We start from the raw sequence: 14,724 nt of genomic DNA, 5'->3' as shown, positions 1-14,724 counted from the left end.
CTGAATTAGTGTTCACTTTACCACAGAGTTTTCCTGAGCTACGGTGCTGCCATCACAGCTTTTGAGACAACGATGAGAACAACAGGGGTAATGATGAGCATGGTGCTGGTCTCTGATTATTTGCAGCTCACAGCGGTGCTAGGTATATTGAGGCTTAGAGCTAGCAGCCTTATTTCCAAGAACAAAGCAGCTGGATTTTCTAACTGCAGAGTTAGTGCCATCAGTTTATACTTCTTCCTATACCAGCCCAGCCATGAAGGTTTTCTCTGCTGAGGTGTAATGTCTGCATATAACTAGCTATTAGTGCCAATGCCATTTCCAGCAAAAACTCCTGCTGACAGATTAAGTTTGCTGTGAAGTCTCTTGTGTCAATGTCTTCTCTGCAAGCCCAGTGGAAGAATTAGGTTTCCCCAGTTCTTCAGCCTCCTAATGACTGCACTTTGTATGTACCATTAAATCAAGGAATTTATAATTTATGCTGGAGGCGGAAGAACACTCACTGTTTCTAGGCAAGGAAAAACTAGTTAAATTATTAAGCAACTTCAGCTCTTGTCATGAAGTGGTGCTGTATTTGAGGGAAAACAAACAAAAAATACATGTTAAACCATGAAAAATATGTCTTGGGAATGACGTCAGTGTTGTGTTCAAGTTGTCTGGGTGTCCTCAATAAGAATTTCAAGCTTCAATTTTAATAAATTTACTTCTGAGTATAAGCTTACCTCCATACATCATAGATTCGCAGCACTGATTTGCAGATAATTATATACTTCTGTAATGCTTTTTAACTTTAGTTTCTCACTCATATTCTCAAAACTAATTTCTTGCTAATAGTTTCTGGTTTTCCCTCCATAATTATATGTCTATTATTGGAATAGTGGCTTCTTGTCTGAATTTAGTTAATATTTGATATATTGCCAGTATAAATTCTCACATATATTTCATGTGGTTCCTACAGACCTAAAGTTTGAACAACTTTTTGTCTGTTAAAGACCTTGAGCTAGTCTTAAAAAATTTATTCAGTTTGTTATTAATTCTAAATTTTATTTGCAGCCTTCATTGCAAAATCCACTGATACTACTGCTATAATTACTAATGTAAGCAGCTAGGAGTATTGCACCACAGGTGATATTGTTTGGTTTTGTATTTTATCAGGAGTTTGCATATATGTGGGATATTTTAGATTCAGGGTGTAGCCATGTTAGTTTATCTGCCTGTGCACATGGATACTTCATTTCAAAATCAAATGTTACTGTAGGAATTAATACGTATTTAGCTGAGTGTCCACTCTTCCTGTCTAGTGGGAAAAAGGAGAAAATAAGTACATTATATATTTCTAAATATTGGTTAAATCTTACGAAGAGATACTGAAGAACTGAGAGTGTTACTCAGTTTGTATGATAGCTTTCAAGGAAGCAAAAAAATAGTGCTTGAGACTTTTGTTACTTAATTTCACGTCTACTAAAATAGTAATAAAGCAGATCTAGAAGGGAACATGAGCCCAAAAGAAAATGTTACTGTACACCGTAACACTGTCATTAAGGAAAAAATGGGTTAAGGGAGACGAATCTAATAGCTTCTGTCTCTACTACTGTTATGATTAAATTGGTTAATGACAGACATGAAATATAAGAGATATAAAATGGGTAACCTGGAGCGTAAAAGCACTGCCAGTATGTGATGAAAATGATTAGTGTCATTCTTTAAGTTCATTCTTTTATATATATATATAAAAATCTGTTTCCTCCCATGGTGTCCTTGGTGGTCACAACAGTTTTATATAGTTTTGGAGAAACTTCAAATAGATTATACTTCTATGTGGATTAAAAAAAAAAAACAAAACCTCTTTACAGGTATAGCAGGGAGCAGAAATGAAATTCTCCCCTCCCATGTATGTAATATGATTTCATGTACAATCACCTGTTATCAGGTGATACATGTTATTTTGATTTAAGTTTTGGTATGCATGTATGCTATGCATGTATGTTTGGTATGCATTGTGTATTAATCCTCAAGATTTTGCTTAACAAAAATCTGTGAGTTGGGTGCCATGTAAGCCTTCAGTGGTAAAAAACTGAATTAATAATGTTGTGATTAGAAACCAGTTCAAATGCTTTTACAGCATAAGAAAGTCAATGCCATAGTGCAATGCTATATAGCAAGCTACTCTTACATGTTTAGGAAGGTAATACCTGATGTGTCTCATCTATGTCTTACAGTGATTGTTGGTAAATATGAATTTTTAATGCCTGCCATCATGGTTGTTTTATACCTTTATTTGAAAATCTGTATTGAAGAGCTACACTGCTTATAAATCATTTGATGCAGTGCCCAACAGGATGTTAGAAAAATTGCTATTGAATTGATTTGGACGCAAATCCCATTAAATAGACAATGGGTGGTTTATGGATTAGAAAGCTTGGTCATAAATGAACTGCTGGTTTGTCTTCCCATATGAAACCTGCAAATGAAGTAATGACCATAAAGATAATAAATAGTTGTTCAAGTCAGTTGAGACCCCAACTGCAGAATTTTGTGTTCCTTCACTTCATCGAAAGCATCACTGGATATATACATACTGGATTTTTTAGACCTAGATTGCTCACTGTTTTTGGGCTGTATTCTTGGCTGATGCAAGTCAGATATATTCCGTCTTCACTCTCCTCAAAGTCTATGGACATACCTTTGTATGCATCACTTTTTCTTCCTTTGTATCATATTGTATGTTCTTTTCATATTAATAACATACCTGCCAGTATGTCTAGCAAAGTAGTGACTGCTTGGACCATGCAGGAGTAATGCTTGGCTCCTCTTTGAAATCAGTTGTTAAAAATGGTCTGGAAGATAAAGGAGGAGGACACCTGAATTGCATTCTTGAAAAATAGCAAATATATGTGTTGCAAACAGGGAAGGACTAATTCAAGACAACCTAATAGGATTGTAGCAACATGTGGAGATTAAAAACCAGTGAGGCTATTAACTTCAGTGTCTGAGGTTGAAAAGAGAGATATCCAATAATGAAACCAGTTGGTACTGACTTCTTACTGATTGTATGTGCCTCAGTGACTATGGTGACTTCATTTTCTTCTCAGTAGCAGTGTAACATTATGCAGTCTTGACATTTGATTTGTTGAGGGCTATTTGTAATTTTTCAGAACATAATTATTGTACTGTAATGGTTTGTTTAAACAATGTTGATTTACAGGTTCCTCCTGTTAATTTATTGATACACACCTTTGACCATTGATGATAAAATTAATTTTGTGCAGATTGAAGTCCTTCTAGTAAGAAATTCCTTTTCAGATACAACTGAATCCAGATGAGAAGACGAAACTGTTGCGTATTTCACTAATACAAACATCTTCTAGAAGAGAAGAGGCAAACCAAAACCTGAATGTATGATTTTGAATTCTCTGATTATATGATTCTATGAATGAAGGTAAGATGACGTTTATTTCATACTACAGTAATGCAGTATTGCAGTTAACTAGTGCATCACTGCTGTGATGCAAACTAATTTAGTGGCATTTGAAGGAAAAGGGGAGATTTTCCTGTGGAGTTTCTCTGCAAATGGGTTGAGAGAGTAAAACTCATTTTAAAACATGGGTCAGTTAAACTTGTCACCTCAAACTCCTTGAACTGGCTTCTAAGGAAATTGTCTTCACCTCTCCAAGCTGGTTTTTTTTGCACCTTATATGTACCAGGGCAATTTTTACAAACGTTCTGTCATACTAGATATTTAGCTGGACAAGATAATATTATGGGTTTACCCCTCCCAGATTGGGGAAAAACTCTTACATCTCAGAACTAGTGAACCAATTTATTTACCTGATATCTCTAAGTAAAACAGACCTTTCTAAAAAGCAGAGTCCTTAATGGACATACACTGCACATTTAGGATCTTCATTAAATTACTATTGTATTTAGCTGATGGCTATAGGATTACATTTTGGTTTAGTCCTTGTCATGTCCGCTCCCCCCACCCCTTCAGTAGTAAGATGTCTGGCACAATACTTTTTGTTTCAAGACAAAGTTTGGTTTACAGTTGGACTCAAGGATCTTAAAGTCTTTTCCAACCTAAATGATTCTATGAAGTGGTATGAAGAAACCAATAAGATGTCTATTAAGGAATATTTTCTGACAGCATGAATTTTAAGTACTTTGTGGTAGTTTTCACAGACAACCTGTCAGGTGGTAAATGAATTATAAAGAACCTTTCACTGGAATAGTGTTACTCACTTTTTAATTGGAGTTACTCAAAACCAGGTTCTACAAAACACTTCAAAATGAACAGCTCAGTCCTGTCAGAACAGCAGAAATAGACTATGTGACCTAAGAGGTTTTTGCTGAAATTACAGTCTCATTTGCCAATATTTCACTTTTCAACTAATGAGAAAATCCAAGAATTCCTGTTGCAGAAGCAATTTCAGCATACATTGCATTGCCATTTGCCTGCGGTTAACTACTTGAAAAGGCACTGTTCTTTTTCATATTTGCTTCAGCTTGATGTTTTGCAGGACTTTAAAAGTTCTTTTTTAGAATGGCTGCTTTTGTATCCGGGAAACACACTTTGTATCATAGACCATCGTGCAAAAAGTGTCAGTAGAGTCCATTAGGAAAAGTACCTAGTGATGCAAATCTACAGAACAGAAACAAAACATTAGCAGCAGAGATTAAAAAAAATACAATAAACCAGAAACTGTTCTCCACCAGAGTGGACAGTTTACAATATTAAGCGGTGGTATTTCAAAACTCAAATAGATTCGTATTTATGTGTTTCAGAGTTCTGTGGTAAACTGCCTGCTAATTCATACACTGGAAAATTCTAAAGTTTTATTATACCAAGAAGCAGATGATTATGAAGAAATTCACTGAAGTGTAATTACTGTAATCTTCAAAATAACTGCCAGGAGCCAGTTGGTAATCCCAGTTATTGAGCTTCAAATTGTGAAGCAAAAATACGCTGTGATTTTAGACCAGCCAAATAAATGTTCTGCTTGATAACACCTCAGTCTACTACTAGTGATATCTCTCAAAAGCCCTTCTATCCCCAAATTTCAATTCTGATAATTTCAGATGTGCATTAAAAAAAAACGGTTTTGTGTTGTGCTAGGTAGAAAGGGAGAGATAGGTTTAACCCCAAAATATTTGTGACCAGTCTTTTCCCCATGACATACCTGCAAGAGCACCTAATGCCTGGCTCTCCTCATAAAAGGAAGTGTATGAATCTCACGGAACTATGTTTCTCTTCTACGTTGTTTGCTTGTAGGTCATGTTGAACTGTTTTGTTTTGTTTTGTTTTCTCCAAAATATTATTGTACTGAGGAAATAAAATGCAGATGGGAACTTTAGATCCACATTAAAAAAAAAAATTACACCTCCTTTCTGTGTGGGTTGATACTCCTTTTCTCACTTTGCTGAAAGTTGTCTTGTGAATTCTGATCTCCTACTTCACTGTCTCACTACATGCAAATCATCATACAGCCAGATGCATCACAGGTATTAACTGGTTTGTCACCTCCTTGGCCTTATAAGATTGGAAAATATTTCTTATCTCAGTTGCACTAAATCTCTGTTGAGTCTGGATTATTTCAATACTTTAGGGGGAAAAAAAACAACAGTGTTTTAGGAGTGTAGATTATGGAAGAGGGGCAAGTCTGAAAAAAGAACCCCACTACTTGTACTTTGACTGGTCTCACATCTGCCGTGATGCAGCAAAGCAAGTGTACATGTGACTCATTTGCTTCTGTCCTGGAGTGAACAAATTCAGACAATCTGCAAGATAGCTGGGACTCCCAGGCACCCAGAAATGACCTCCCAGGCACCTAAGGCAGGAGGGACGAGGGCTCATTTGATCTTGCTGGCATCTTGCCTACATTGTTTTACACATAAAAGTGGCATAACAAAGACTGAGGTGTAAGAGAGGCTGACTTTCTTTGCACCATGTAGCCTGGTATGACTATTTTAGGCTTTGCAGCTTGATAGAGAGGGGGAGAAGATACAGAATTTTTAGGCTTTACAGCTTGATAGAGTGGAGGAGAAAATAGAGCACTGAAAGCAACTTTTAAGAGTTGCATGTTCAGCATACTCACTACGCCTTTTTTTATTTTTACTTTTTAAAGTACCCGTAAGTAGGTGGGTGCTCGGAAAATAGGACAGCAGGATAAGAATGACTGTTAATATTAAACATGCTTTATATGCAATAGCTTTGCATAAATGTGTATTTCAGAAATTACTTTTTTCTTCTTATGTTTTCTAGGAGTCTTGTGATATATTACCATACTCAGTTTTTCTGAAGTCCAGATTAGAAACCCCTTATTGTTAAATAATTTCCTTCCTTTTTTTATAAACTTCTTTTTTCTCACATTATCTGTCCCTCTATGGGTAAATTGGCATGTATCCAAGAAGTGACCTGATCATTTTCAAAAGCCCATCTGAAGAGAGGGAGACATGCTCAGTAATGCTCTTGCACATTTACCCTCTTGTATCAAACAGAACTCAGTGGAACCCAGCATTTTTGAGAACTATGAATCTCTGGGTAGCACTGATCTATTTTGGTGGGTATATAGGAGCATCTTAATATAATTTTTATCGGAAAATAAAAGCAAGATAATTTTCTGTCTGAATATATAATATATGAATGACTGCTTTTGAGACACTAATACATAAATTATAGATAGCCTTTCAGATTCTGCACTATGTATTATTAATTAAAAACTGAATATCTTCATCTGCATCCAAGTTATGCTGTGATATCTAGGCCACTGGAGAACATATTACAGTGTTGGGGACTATATAGCCCAGGCAGAATGCAATGAAATGCTGTCTTTTTGTTGTTTATGGTTACCATTTCAGTACAAAAAGTGCCCAGAACTTTCCCCTATTACAGTGGACAGCAGGTTTTTTGCTTTATGAGGAGGAGGAATGAGCAAGAATCAAGCTAATGATATATTTTCCTTCACACACACACACAAAGGGAAGAAATATTTGTATCATGCTTTGCTTAGATTATATAATTTCCCACATGGCACAGTGTTCCTCGCTGCTTCTTCTCATCCCATCTCTTTACAATAGATTTTAATGTTTGATGAGTGTTGTAGTTGCCTGTTAGAGTCTTTCTCAATTAGAGGTTTAGAGGGCAAATGAAACAGTGAAAATCACCTGATATTCTTAATAGCTGAGCTTCTAAAGTAAAATCAGAGAGATATATAACAAAGCACGTAATCCCAGCAAGCCACAGTCAGCAGCAGTTTCTTCTATGTTAATGGAAACAGCCTGTTGTAGATGGCTGAGGTGTTGGTTAGTGATTGTAGGTTTGTACTAAAGAATCTGCTTGGGGGATGTGGATTCATTGTTTCTTGTAATCTAAGGAAGATGTGCTGTAATTGACAAATAGCCTTGAATTCTTTGTGTAAATCAAAATACAATAAAAGCTAATAATCCAACATGTCTAAATCACAAATTTAACGGCCATTAGAAGATGTCTGTCTGATCCTGCACTTAACGTATTTTTTACTAGCTCTGTATGGGCACCTGTGTATGGTTGCATATTTGTTTACATTCTGTGAATCAGCTGTAACATCTACAGTAATACATATTTTTGCAGTTTTTCATTTTTGCTGGAAGAATTGGTCATGCGGGGACCGTTATACAGAGGAGATATGAATTTCTTGCAGGGGGCAGACATACTAATGATAAATGCAAGCTACACAACCCAGTCTGGAATAAGAGCTTCGCACATCCTGTAGCTCCTGCACTGGAAACAGAGAAATCATTCTCTGAGGAATGGACCTCCAAAACCTGTACACATCTGAGGTGTTTATTGTCTCACAAACAAGATCTTGTCACAGCTTCCTTAAGCAAGGTTTCCAAAGACTCCAGGGGAATTATTGCAGCAAGACTCATCTCTCCAAAGTTCATACATGGTAAATTAAAATAAAAATTGATGTCTTTAAGGAATTCACCCAGGGGAACTCATCTCACGTAGTGAGAGTAACAGCCATTTATTTTCTTTTAGTAATGAGAAGGTAAAATAGGTGCCATCTGCTCATGATTCAAACAAGTAATTTTTTCCCCATCATCTAGCCCTCTTGTGCATGGAAGTAGCTGCCTTACTGAGCTCCTCTTGTGTGCAGGCATCTTGTGTATGAATTGGAGTCCAGATCCCAAACAGCCCTCATGTGAATATTTAAATGAATTATTTTCCAGTGAATAATCTCCTGCATTGTTGACAAAATGAAAATGGAAGGAAGAGGTTGGGGTGGGGGGTGATTCTGTTTGACTGCAGTGGAGTAGCTGCTGGGATTTATTGGTTGTCTAACTTCATTTTCCTTAGAGAAGGAGCTGATTCAGCAGCTGCAATAGTGGTTTATGCCGATGGCGGTCTGCCCATGCAATCAGCACAGTCAGAGCAATGTAATCACCCTTTAATGCTACTTCAATTGACTTTTAACTTTGACTTCCCGTGTCCCCACGTTTGGCTGCTTTGCAGTGGTTGAAAACAGTAGGGCACTAACTAGTTCAAAAAAACTTGGTCTATGAAGGTCAAGGCCTCCATAGACCAAGCACAATTGTTCTCTCCTCTCCTCTCCTCTCCTCTCCTCTCCTCTCCTCTCCTCTCCTCTCCTCTCCTCTCCTCTCCTCTCTCCTCTCTCCTCTCTCTCCTGATTCTTCTTTACTGCAGCCTCCTTCAGATATGTTTTATAGGAACTGATATGTCATGGCTTGCCAGTGTTGACCTACCCTGTGTGTCACAGTACATTGCAGCATGCAGAGTCAGAGCAAGCTCTAATGGACCAGGGCATGAGTGGTGAGGCATGAGAGGGCATGGTATGAGGTACAACAAAGTGAAAAAGGATCTGTCACTGTAGAGGAAAGGAAACCACTGACTGTTTTTTTTTATTTCCAGACTTTGGGAGGCCCACATTGCCAGGAGCTGTTCTCATCATACCCTGCGAGTAACCCTCAGGGGTACAGTGATTCAGAGCTACACCACCAAGTCACAGTTCACCAAAAGTGGCTTTCATGAAGTACTTCTACTGCAGCTTCTAACTATATTGAGGTCAAAAATTATGCAGCTCTGAAGACAGATGGAAACATTTCTGAAGTTGCAGTACTTAGAAAAATAAAATTTTGGAAGTGAGATTGAAGCTGGGGTGTTGAGTTCAGGACAAGACCTTAGATATAGATGAAGGAAGGTATCTATCACCTTTATTTCAAAATTCTAATGCTAATTACTATCGGGGCAATGTCTTGGACTGAACGTACAAAAAGTCAAATACAGAATTACAGGACCTTTCTTTCTTGCTTCTCTGTGCTCCAGGAGAGAGCAGAAGTTAGCTTTTCTCCCTTAGCAGTAATACATCACACCTTCCTCAATCAGTTCATATACGCACATGTATACATAATGTATTCTTGAAAGTAAGAGTCTTGTAATCGAGCCATATTTCTTATTCACCTTCTTTAGTATCCTATAAGCAAACAATTCATGCAATTTTCAGTCTCATATACAGAGTTTTATGGTGCATGTGCCAATGCAAAATCAAAGGATTCAGGCAATGCTGACTTTTCTGTCATGTTCCCATGCTTCAGAATCAATTGTGCTGTGCTTTCTGTTAGTACAGTACAGTTCTGTGGGTCTTGCCTTTTAAATACACTGTTTCAGAACAGGTTTTTGGAAATTGTTGTGGCAGCAGGATGCCAAGTGGTGTGTGGGCTATGTGAAAGTGGCTCAGAGATGTGAAACTCCAGCATCGTGGCTTATAGGAATTATTGGACACCAAGCAAGTAATGCAATAAAAGCTGCAAAGTGAAGGCAGTCAGTTGCTCACTTTTATGCTGTAGAAAACAAGCAATTGTTCCCCTGAACCCTTTCAACCATTATGTTTGTGCAGAACAGGGAAGATGAGACATGATGTGTAGCAACTGTATACAATATTGTATGTTTGAAATCCTCAAAACTAGAGTCAAGTTTTTATTACCAAAATTAGAATGTTGATGCACACTGAGGAGCTACTTAGTCATATGGTTTTGCTGTCTGGTTGTGGCTAGTGCTGCTTTAAGAGAAGGTATAATAGTTATTATTGAAGCCGACAGCCTAGGTGGAAGCTATGGTGCAGTATCTCTTTCCTGGTATTTGACTAAAGCAACTAGAAATGAAAGAATTAGCCTAAAAAAACCAGGCGTTGGCAATACATGGCATATAAAAGCTAAAATCCTAAGAACTATAGTGTAATTATGTTCCAGAAAACTGTTCTTTCTGGAGTTTTGTTCTGCTTTATTGATTATTCTTTTTCTCTCCTTTTGAAACTAACGTAGTTAACCAAATCCAATGAAAAACAGTTCAAAGATTCTTGCTGATGTTAATGGATATTGGACCCATCCGTTAGACCTGAACCTGGCTTTAGATGCAGAAGGATGCAAAATTAAATGTTAAAATATAAAAATATATGTATAAGTATGTATTAAAATTCATACTCATACATGTACATATACACGTACATATACACATATGCATATGTATATATACTTCCTTAAAAAAAATCTGAAACAATTGTGTAGAATAAATGATGTTTGCAGAATAATGGTTTTAGTGGCAGTCATTTGTTTTGCTTTAATTGCTATCCTCTTCATGAATAATCTGGTGTATTTCTTGCCAGCTAAACTCATGCCACACCACATGTACTACCTATTTCATATCTATCTGGGCCACACATGTTTGGGTAATACCTTGAAAGTATTGTAGAGCCTTGTAACATACTGTTTTCCTCCTATATCTTTGATTAAATAAAAAAAGGGCAGTTAAGAATTGCAATGTATTAGAGGTATTTTGTTTTTTTTCTAACTCACACTTTCTAAGTAGTTTTACATATTTGTTTTGTTCCTTGTAAAATGTCAATGCCATGTACATAGTTTTATGTATATTTGTGGGTACTGAATAGATTTGGTGTACATATATGCACATAGGATTTTTGGTTACCCATACCGATTTTATGTGTCTCCTGTTCATTCTCCAGAAATTGAAGAGGAAAGTAATTTTAAGTTAAGCAGTTAGAATTATGTCTATAGTAGACTATTACGTTTTAGTAGAGATCTAAAAATTAGAGTACATGAATGCTATAAATATTGGCTATATTTTTAAATGAATAGACATGGCACTCCTTCCCACATCCAAAGCTGCCACACTTTATATTTGGAAGAAAAAATGATACCTTGATGAAGCACACACATGCATCTCCTTTGCTGAGTTACCTCCTTATTCAGCAAAGACTGTATTCTCTCTACTTTCCATTCCAATGAAACTGCAGGGAAAAACTCCTATACTTCTTAAATACAGCAGGTGTGTTCTCATTATTAGTATGTTGTAATGGAACCCAGCAGATGTTCCTATAAAAAAAATTGCATCTCAGTTGGCCATTCCTGTAGAAATACTAAAAGTACATGTGAATATACTTTGATATATCAGAACGTAGCAGCACATTGAAATAGTTTGGTCACAACTGGTCTGAAAAGTTTAAACTTCAGGAGTATTTTCTCTCTAACTTCAGAGTTAGAAACTCAAACCTTGAGTCCCAAACTACCGGTACAACATCAGACCTCAGGGTATAATCTGATTATTCAGATATTGCAGGTAACAGAGGATATTAAATTGAAGCTCCAGGTTACTAAGTTTTAAAATTAACTTTTTGCTTTTTTTTGCCTAATTGGAAAATGCTGCTTTTTATGCAAGTAGTTTGCATGGCAGCAGCAAGGCAGGTGTGTACAGAATATCACTTATGTTTTATGTTATGCAGGACACTGAGACGTGACTTTTTGGTGTCTTACTTAGTGCAGGGGAGTGAACAAAAGGACCCTGTAAAACATAGTAAATGTACAAAGGAGTATCTGGGTGAAGAGGGATAAATCCCTTACTGCAAAGTGGCCATAATGTCAGATCCCAAATACACAGGCTTGTGTTCAGGTGATTTAGGGCCTTTAAGATAACTCCTTTACTGCTTTCTGAGTTCTATTACTTGGATTAGGAATGTAGAAACTGAAGATACCACTGACTTCTCTGAGTCAAATCTTTTGTTTGATCTGAACAATGCAGGGTCTTCTGACACAATTAAAATGCTCAGTGCAAAGCCCATGCTGCATTCTTTTGTTTTCTATAAAGCTTTTGTATGCTTTTCTTCCATTTGTAATTTGGGCACTTGAAATGTCAGTTTCTTTAGAAGTGAAAACAGACATTCTCAACGACTCTACTGACTGCAGAACTTGACCCACAAGAATAAAACACTATGAGATTTTCTAGTAACACAGCAAATTGACAGAGTTGCAGAAGCAATTAAACTGAAACTTTTCTCATCACAAGGGATGTCCTGTAGTTAGGATGAGGTATTGGACTTTTTTTTACTTTTTTTTTTAATAGAAGCTTCTTAGCTCTCTGTTCTGCTCATTCTGCCAATCTCTGCTGTTGTATGTGGTGAGAAATCCCAACTGATTGGAAATCATCACTGGGAAGCTGGCCCAATCTTAGTGGCTATATCTTCAAAGGTGTAGAAATGAGAAACTAAACCTTTTAATTTATATGACTTGTGGCAATTTTTGCAATTACCTGAGACATCTATAATGTGGGATAACATTGGGAAAGATATATAAAAGACTTGAGGACTTATGAAAATAGTGTAAGCAGGTACAATTTTATGGTAGCCTACCAGTAGCCAGAGTCAAAGCTGTGAGTGAAGACACTTGACTGGAGGATACCCCAGTACTTCTGTTCCCATTAATTGTCAGGCACAAGACACGTATCTTTTGCTGTACATCCAGCAGTCACTGTACTGAGCAGAAAACATAGCCTGGATGGAGGACTTGAATGAGCTTAAGTGCTCTCTGTGACAAGTAAGGAGGGGGTATGGTACTTTCACATTGTAGCTGTTACAGTCAGCAAAAATAATTGTATTGGCACTGAAGTTTTTATTCAGGAAGCCAGCAGGCCTCTCTGATGGGGTGACAGAGGCCACTAATAGTTTCACTGGTGGATGTTGTGTAATAGGTCGCATTCAAGATGCAGACATCTCACATAACACATTGTCCTTTTTGTTTCCTCTTTTACCACTGCACATAGTTCCTGGTCAGTCTGATTGCCCCTGCCATTTACCTTCATTTCCCTTGCACCTTTCATCTCTTGCCCCCTTTCCCTGCTTTCTTTTTGATTTCTTCGTTCTTATGTCCTGCAGGAAAATAAGCAGTTACCATCATAACAATATCAATATTATTAGAGATTTCTTTGATTTTTTCCAATAAAGTCATCACAGGAAATTTGTAATTTGTTCTGAAAGAGCGTTCCATAAATCGTACTACTTTCATGAATGTCAATTTGGCTTTTCACAGGGTTGCTTGAGAAGAAATTATTGGATGCATGTAGAATGCTAGGACTATAAATACAGGGTATCTGAAAGGATAGTGATCTTCAGAAAAGCAAATATGACCAGTGGATGGTGAAAGTTGTAAAGTTGTTCTCAAGGCATGTTGAGTTTTCTTATTTTAGAATAATCAGAAGACTTTTTTTCTCATTCATAAAGACATTTGGATGCTGGGAGGGACTCTTCACCGGGGTGTGTAGCAATGGGACAAAGGATATTGGGTCTAAACTAAAACGGGAAGTTCAGGTTAGATATAAGGAAGAAGTTCTTTATTGTGAGTGTGGTGAGGAACTGACAGAGGTTGCCCAAAGAAGTGGTGAATGCTCCTGGCAGTGTTCAAGGCCAGCTTGGAGAGAGCCTTGGGCGACATGGTCTAGTGTGAGGTGTCCCTGCCCATGGCAGCGGGGTTGGAATGAGATGGTCCTTTCCAACCCAAACCATACTATGATTCTGTGATTTGTTGAAGCATTATCAAATATTTCAGAAGTACAAGACAGAGTTTGTTTCTTTGTTTCTTATTCATTATTCCCATATTGTCCATACTTGGGCCTACACAAAATAGAGAATTCTTTTTCCGAAATTACTTCCACTGTATGCATATTAGGCCCTACACAGACTGAACAGAAACAAGAATATGATGGGATTAACATTATAAATTATTCCTTTTTTCTTTTACTCGTTTTATGTGAAGCTGATCTACTTAACTGTTTATTGCCCCCTTTCTCACATGAATAGTGCAACTTTATTCAATGTCTTTATTCACTTTGAATAGCTTCCTATTTTTCCCACACTGAAGCAGCAAAATAACATCACATGAAACCTTTGTTCTACATGAAATGTTTCTGTGGTACCTGAAAAAGATTTCACTTCTCTTCTGCGGTCTCTATACAAATAACATAGCACTTTTTTCTTTTGTCAATCGTACTGTCCTGCAATTTTTGAAGTTGTGCCGGCTCCCTCTGGTGGCCAACCACCACTGTCCAGTCTAGAAATGTTTTTAGTACTAGGGAGGAATTTGATAGAGAGATTCTTATATTTGGCTTTTTATTTATGTGGGTTATCGTTACCAATGTAATTTTAAATAAGCCTAGAGATATAATAAAATTAAGTATTAAATATAAATATACATAAAATGTAAATTTATTTTATTTGCTGTTGCCTTTGCTATTTTGTGATATTCTAACAGTCTCTAAGTGACAGCTTCTATGTCTTTCTAAAATATTTTGCTATCTTAGTTATTAACCAGCAAACCAAGCATGGTTTCTTCCTTTCAAAGACTGCAAGACCAGAAAAGTTCATTTTAGCAGTCTTTATCATCAGGCAC

At 37.0% G+C, this 14,724-nt stretch overlaps 1 long non-coding RNA gene across 2 annotated transcripts in view; it reads left to right on the top strand.

Annotated features, from left to right (window-relative positions):
* Positions 1–14,724, top strand: part of LOC133281951 (uncharacterized) — an 85,133-nt gene that overhangs the window by 1,593 nt on the left and 68,816 nt on the right. The gene's annotated exons all lie outside the window — the stretch shown is intronic.

The sequence above is a fragment of the Pezoporus flaviventris genome, unplaced genomic scaffold (genome assembly GCF_033815535.1).
Source record: "Pezoporus flaviventris isolate CSIRO_AGI_PZ_B2104156 unplaced genomic scaffold, CSIRO_AGI_Pfla_v1 ptg000002l, whole genome shotgun sequence".
In the NCBI taxonomy this organism is placed as follows: domain Eukaryota; kingdom Metazoa; phylum Chordata; class Aves; order Psittaciformes; family Psittacidae; genus Pezoporus; species Pezoporus flaviventris.
This window is presented reverse-complemented; position numbering and strand designations above follow the sequence as displayed.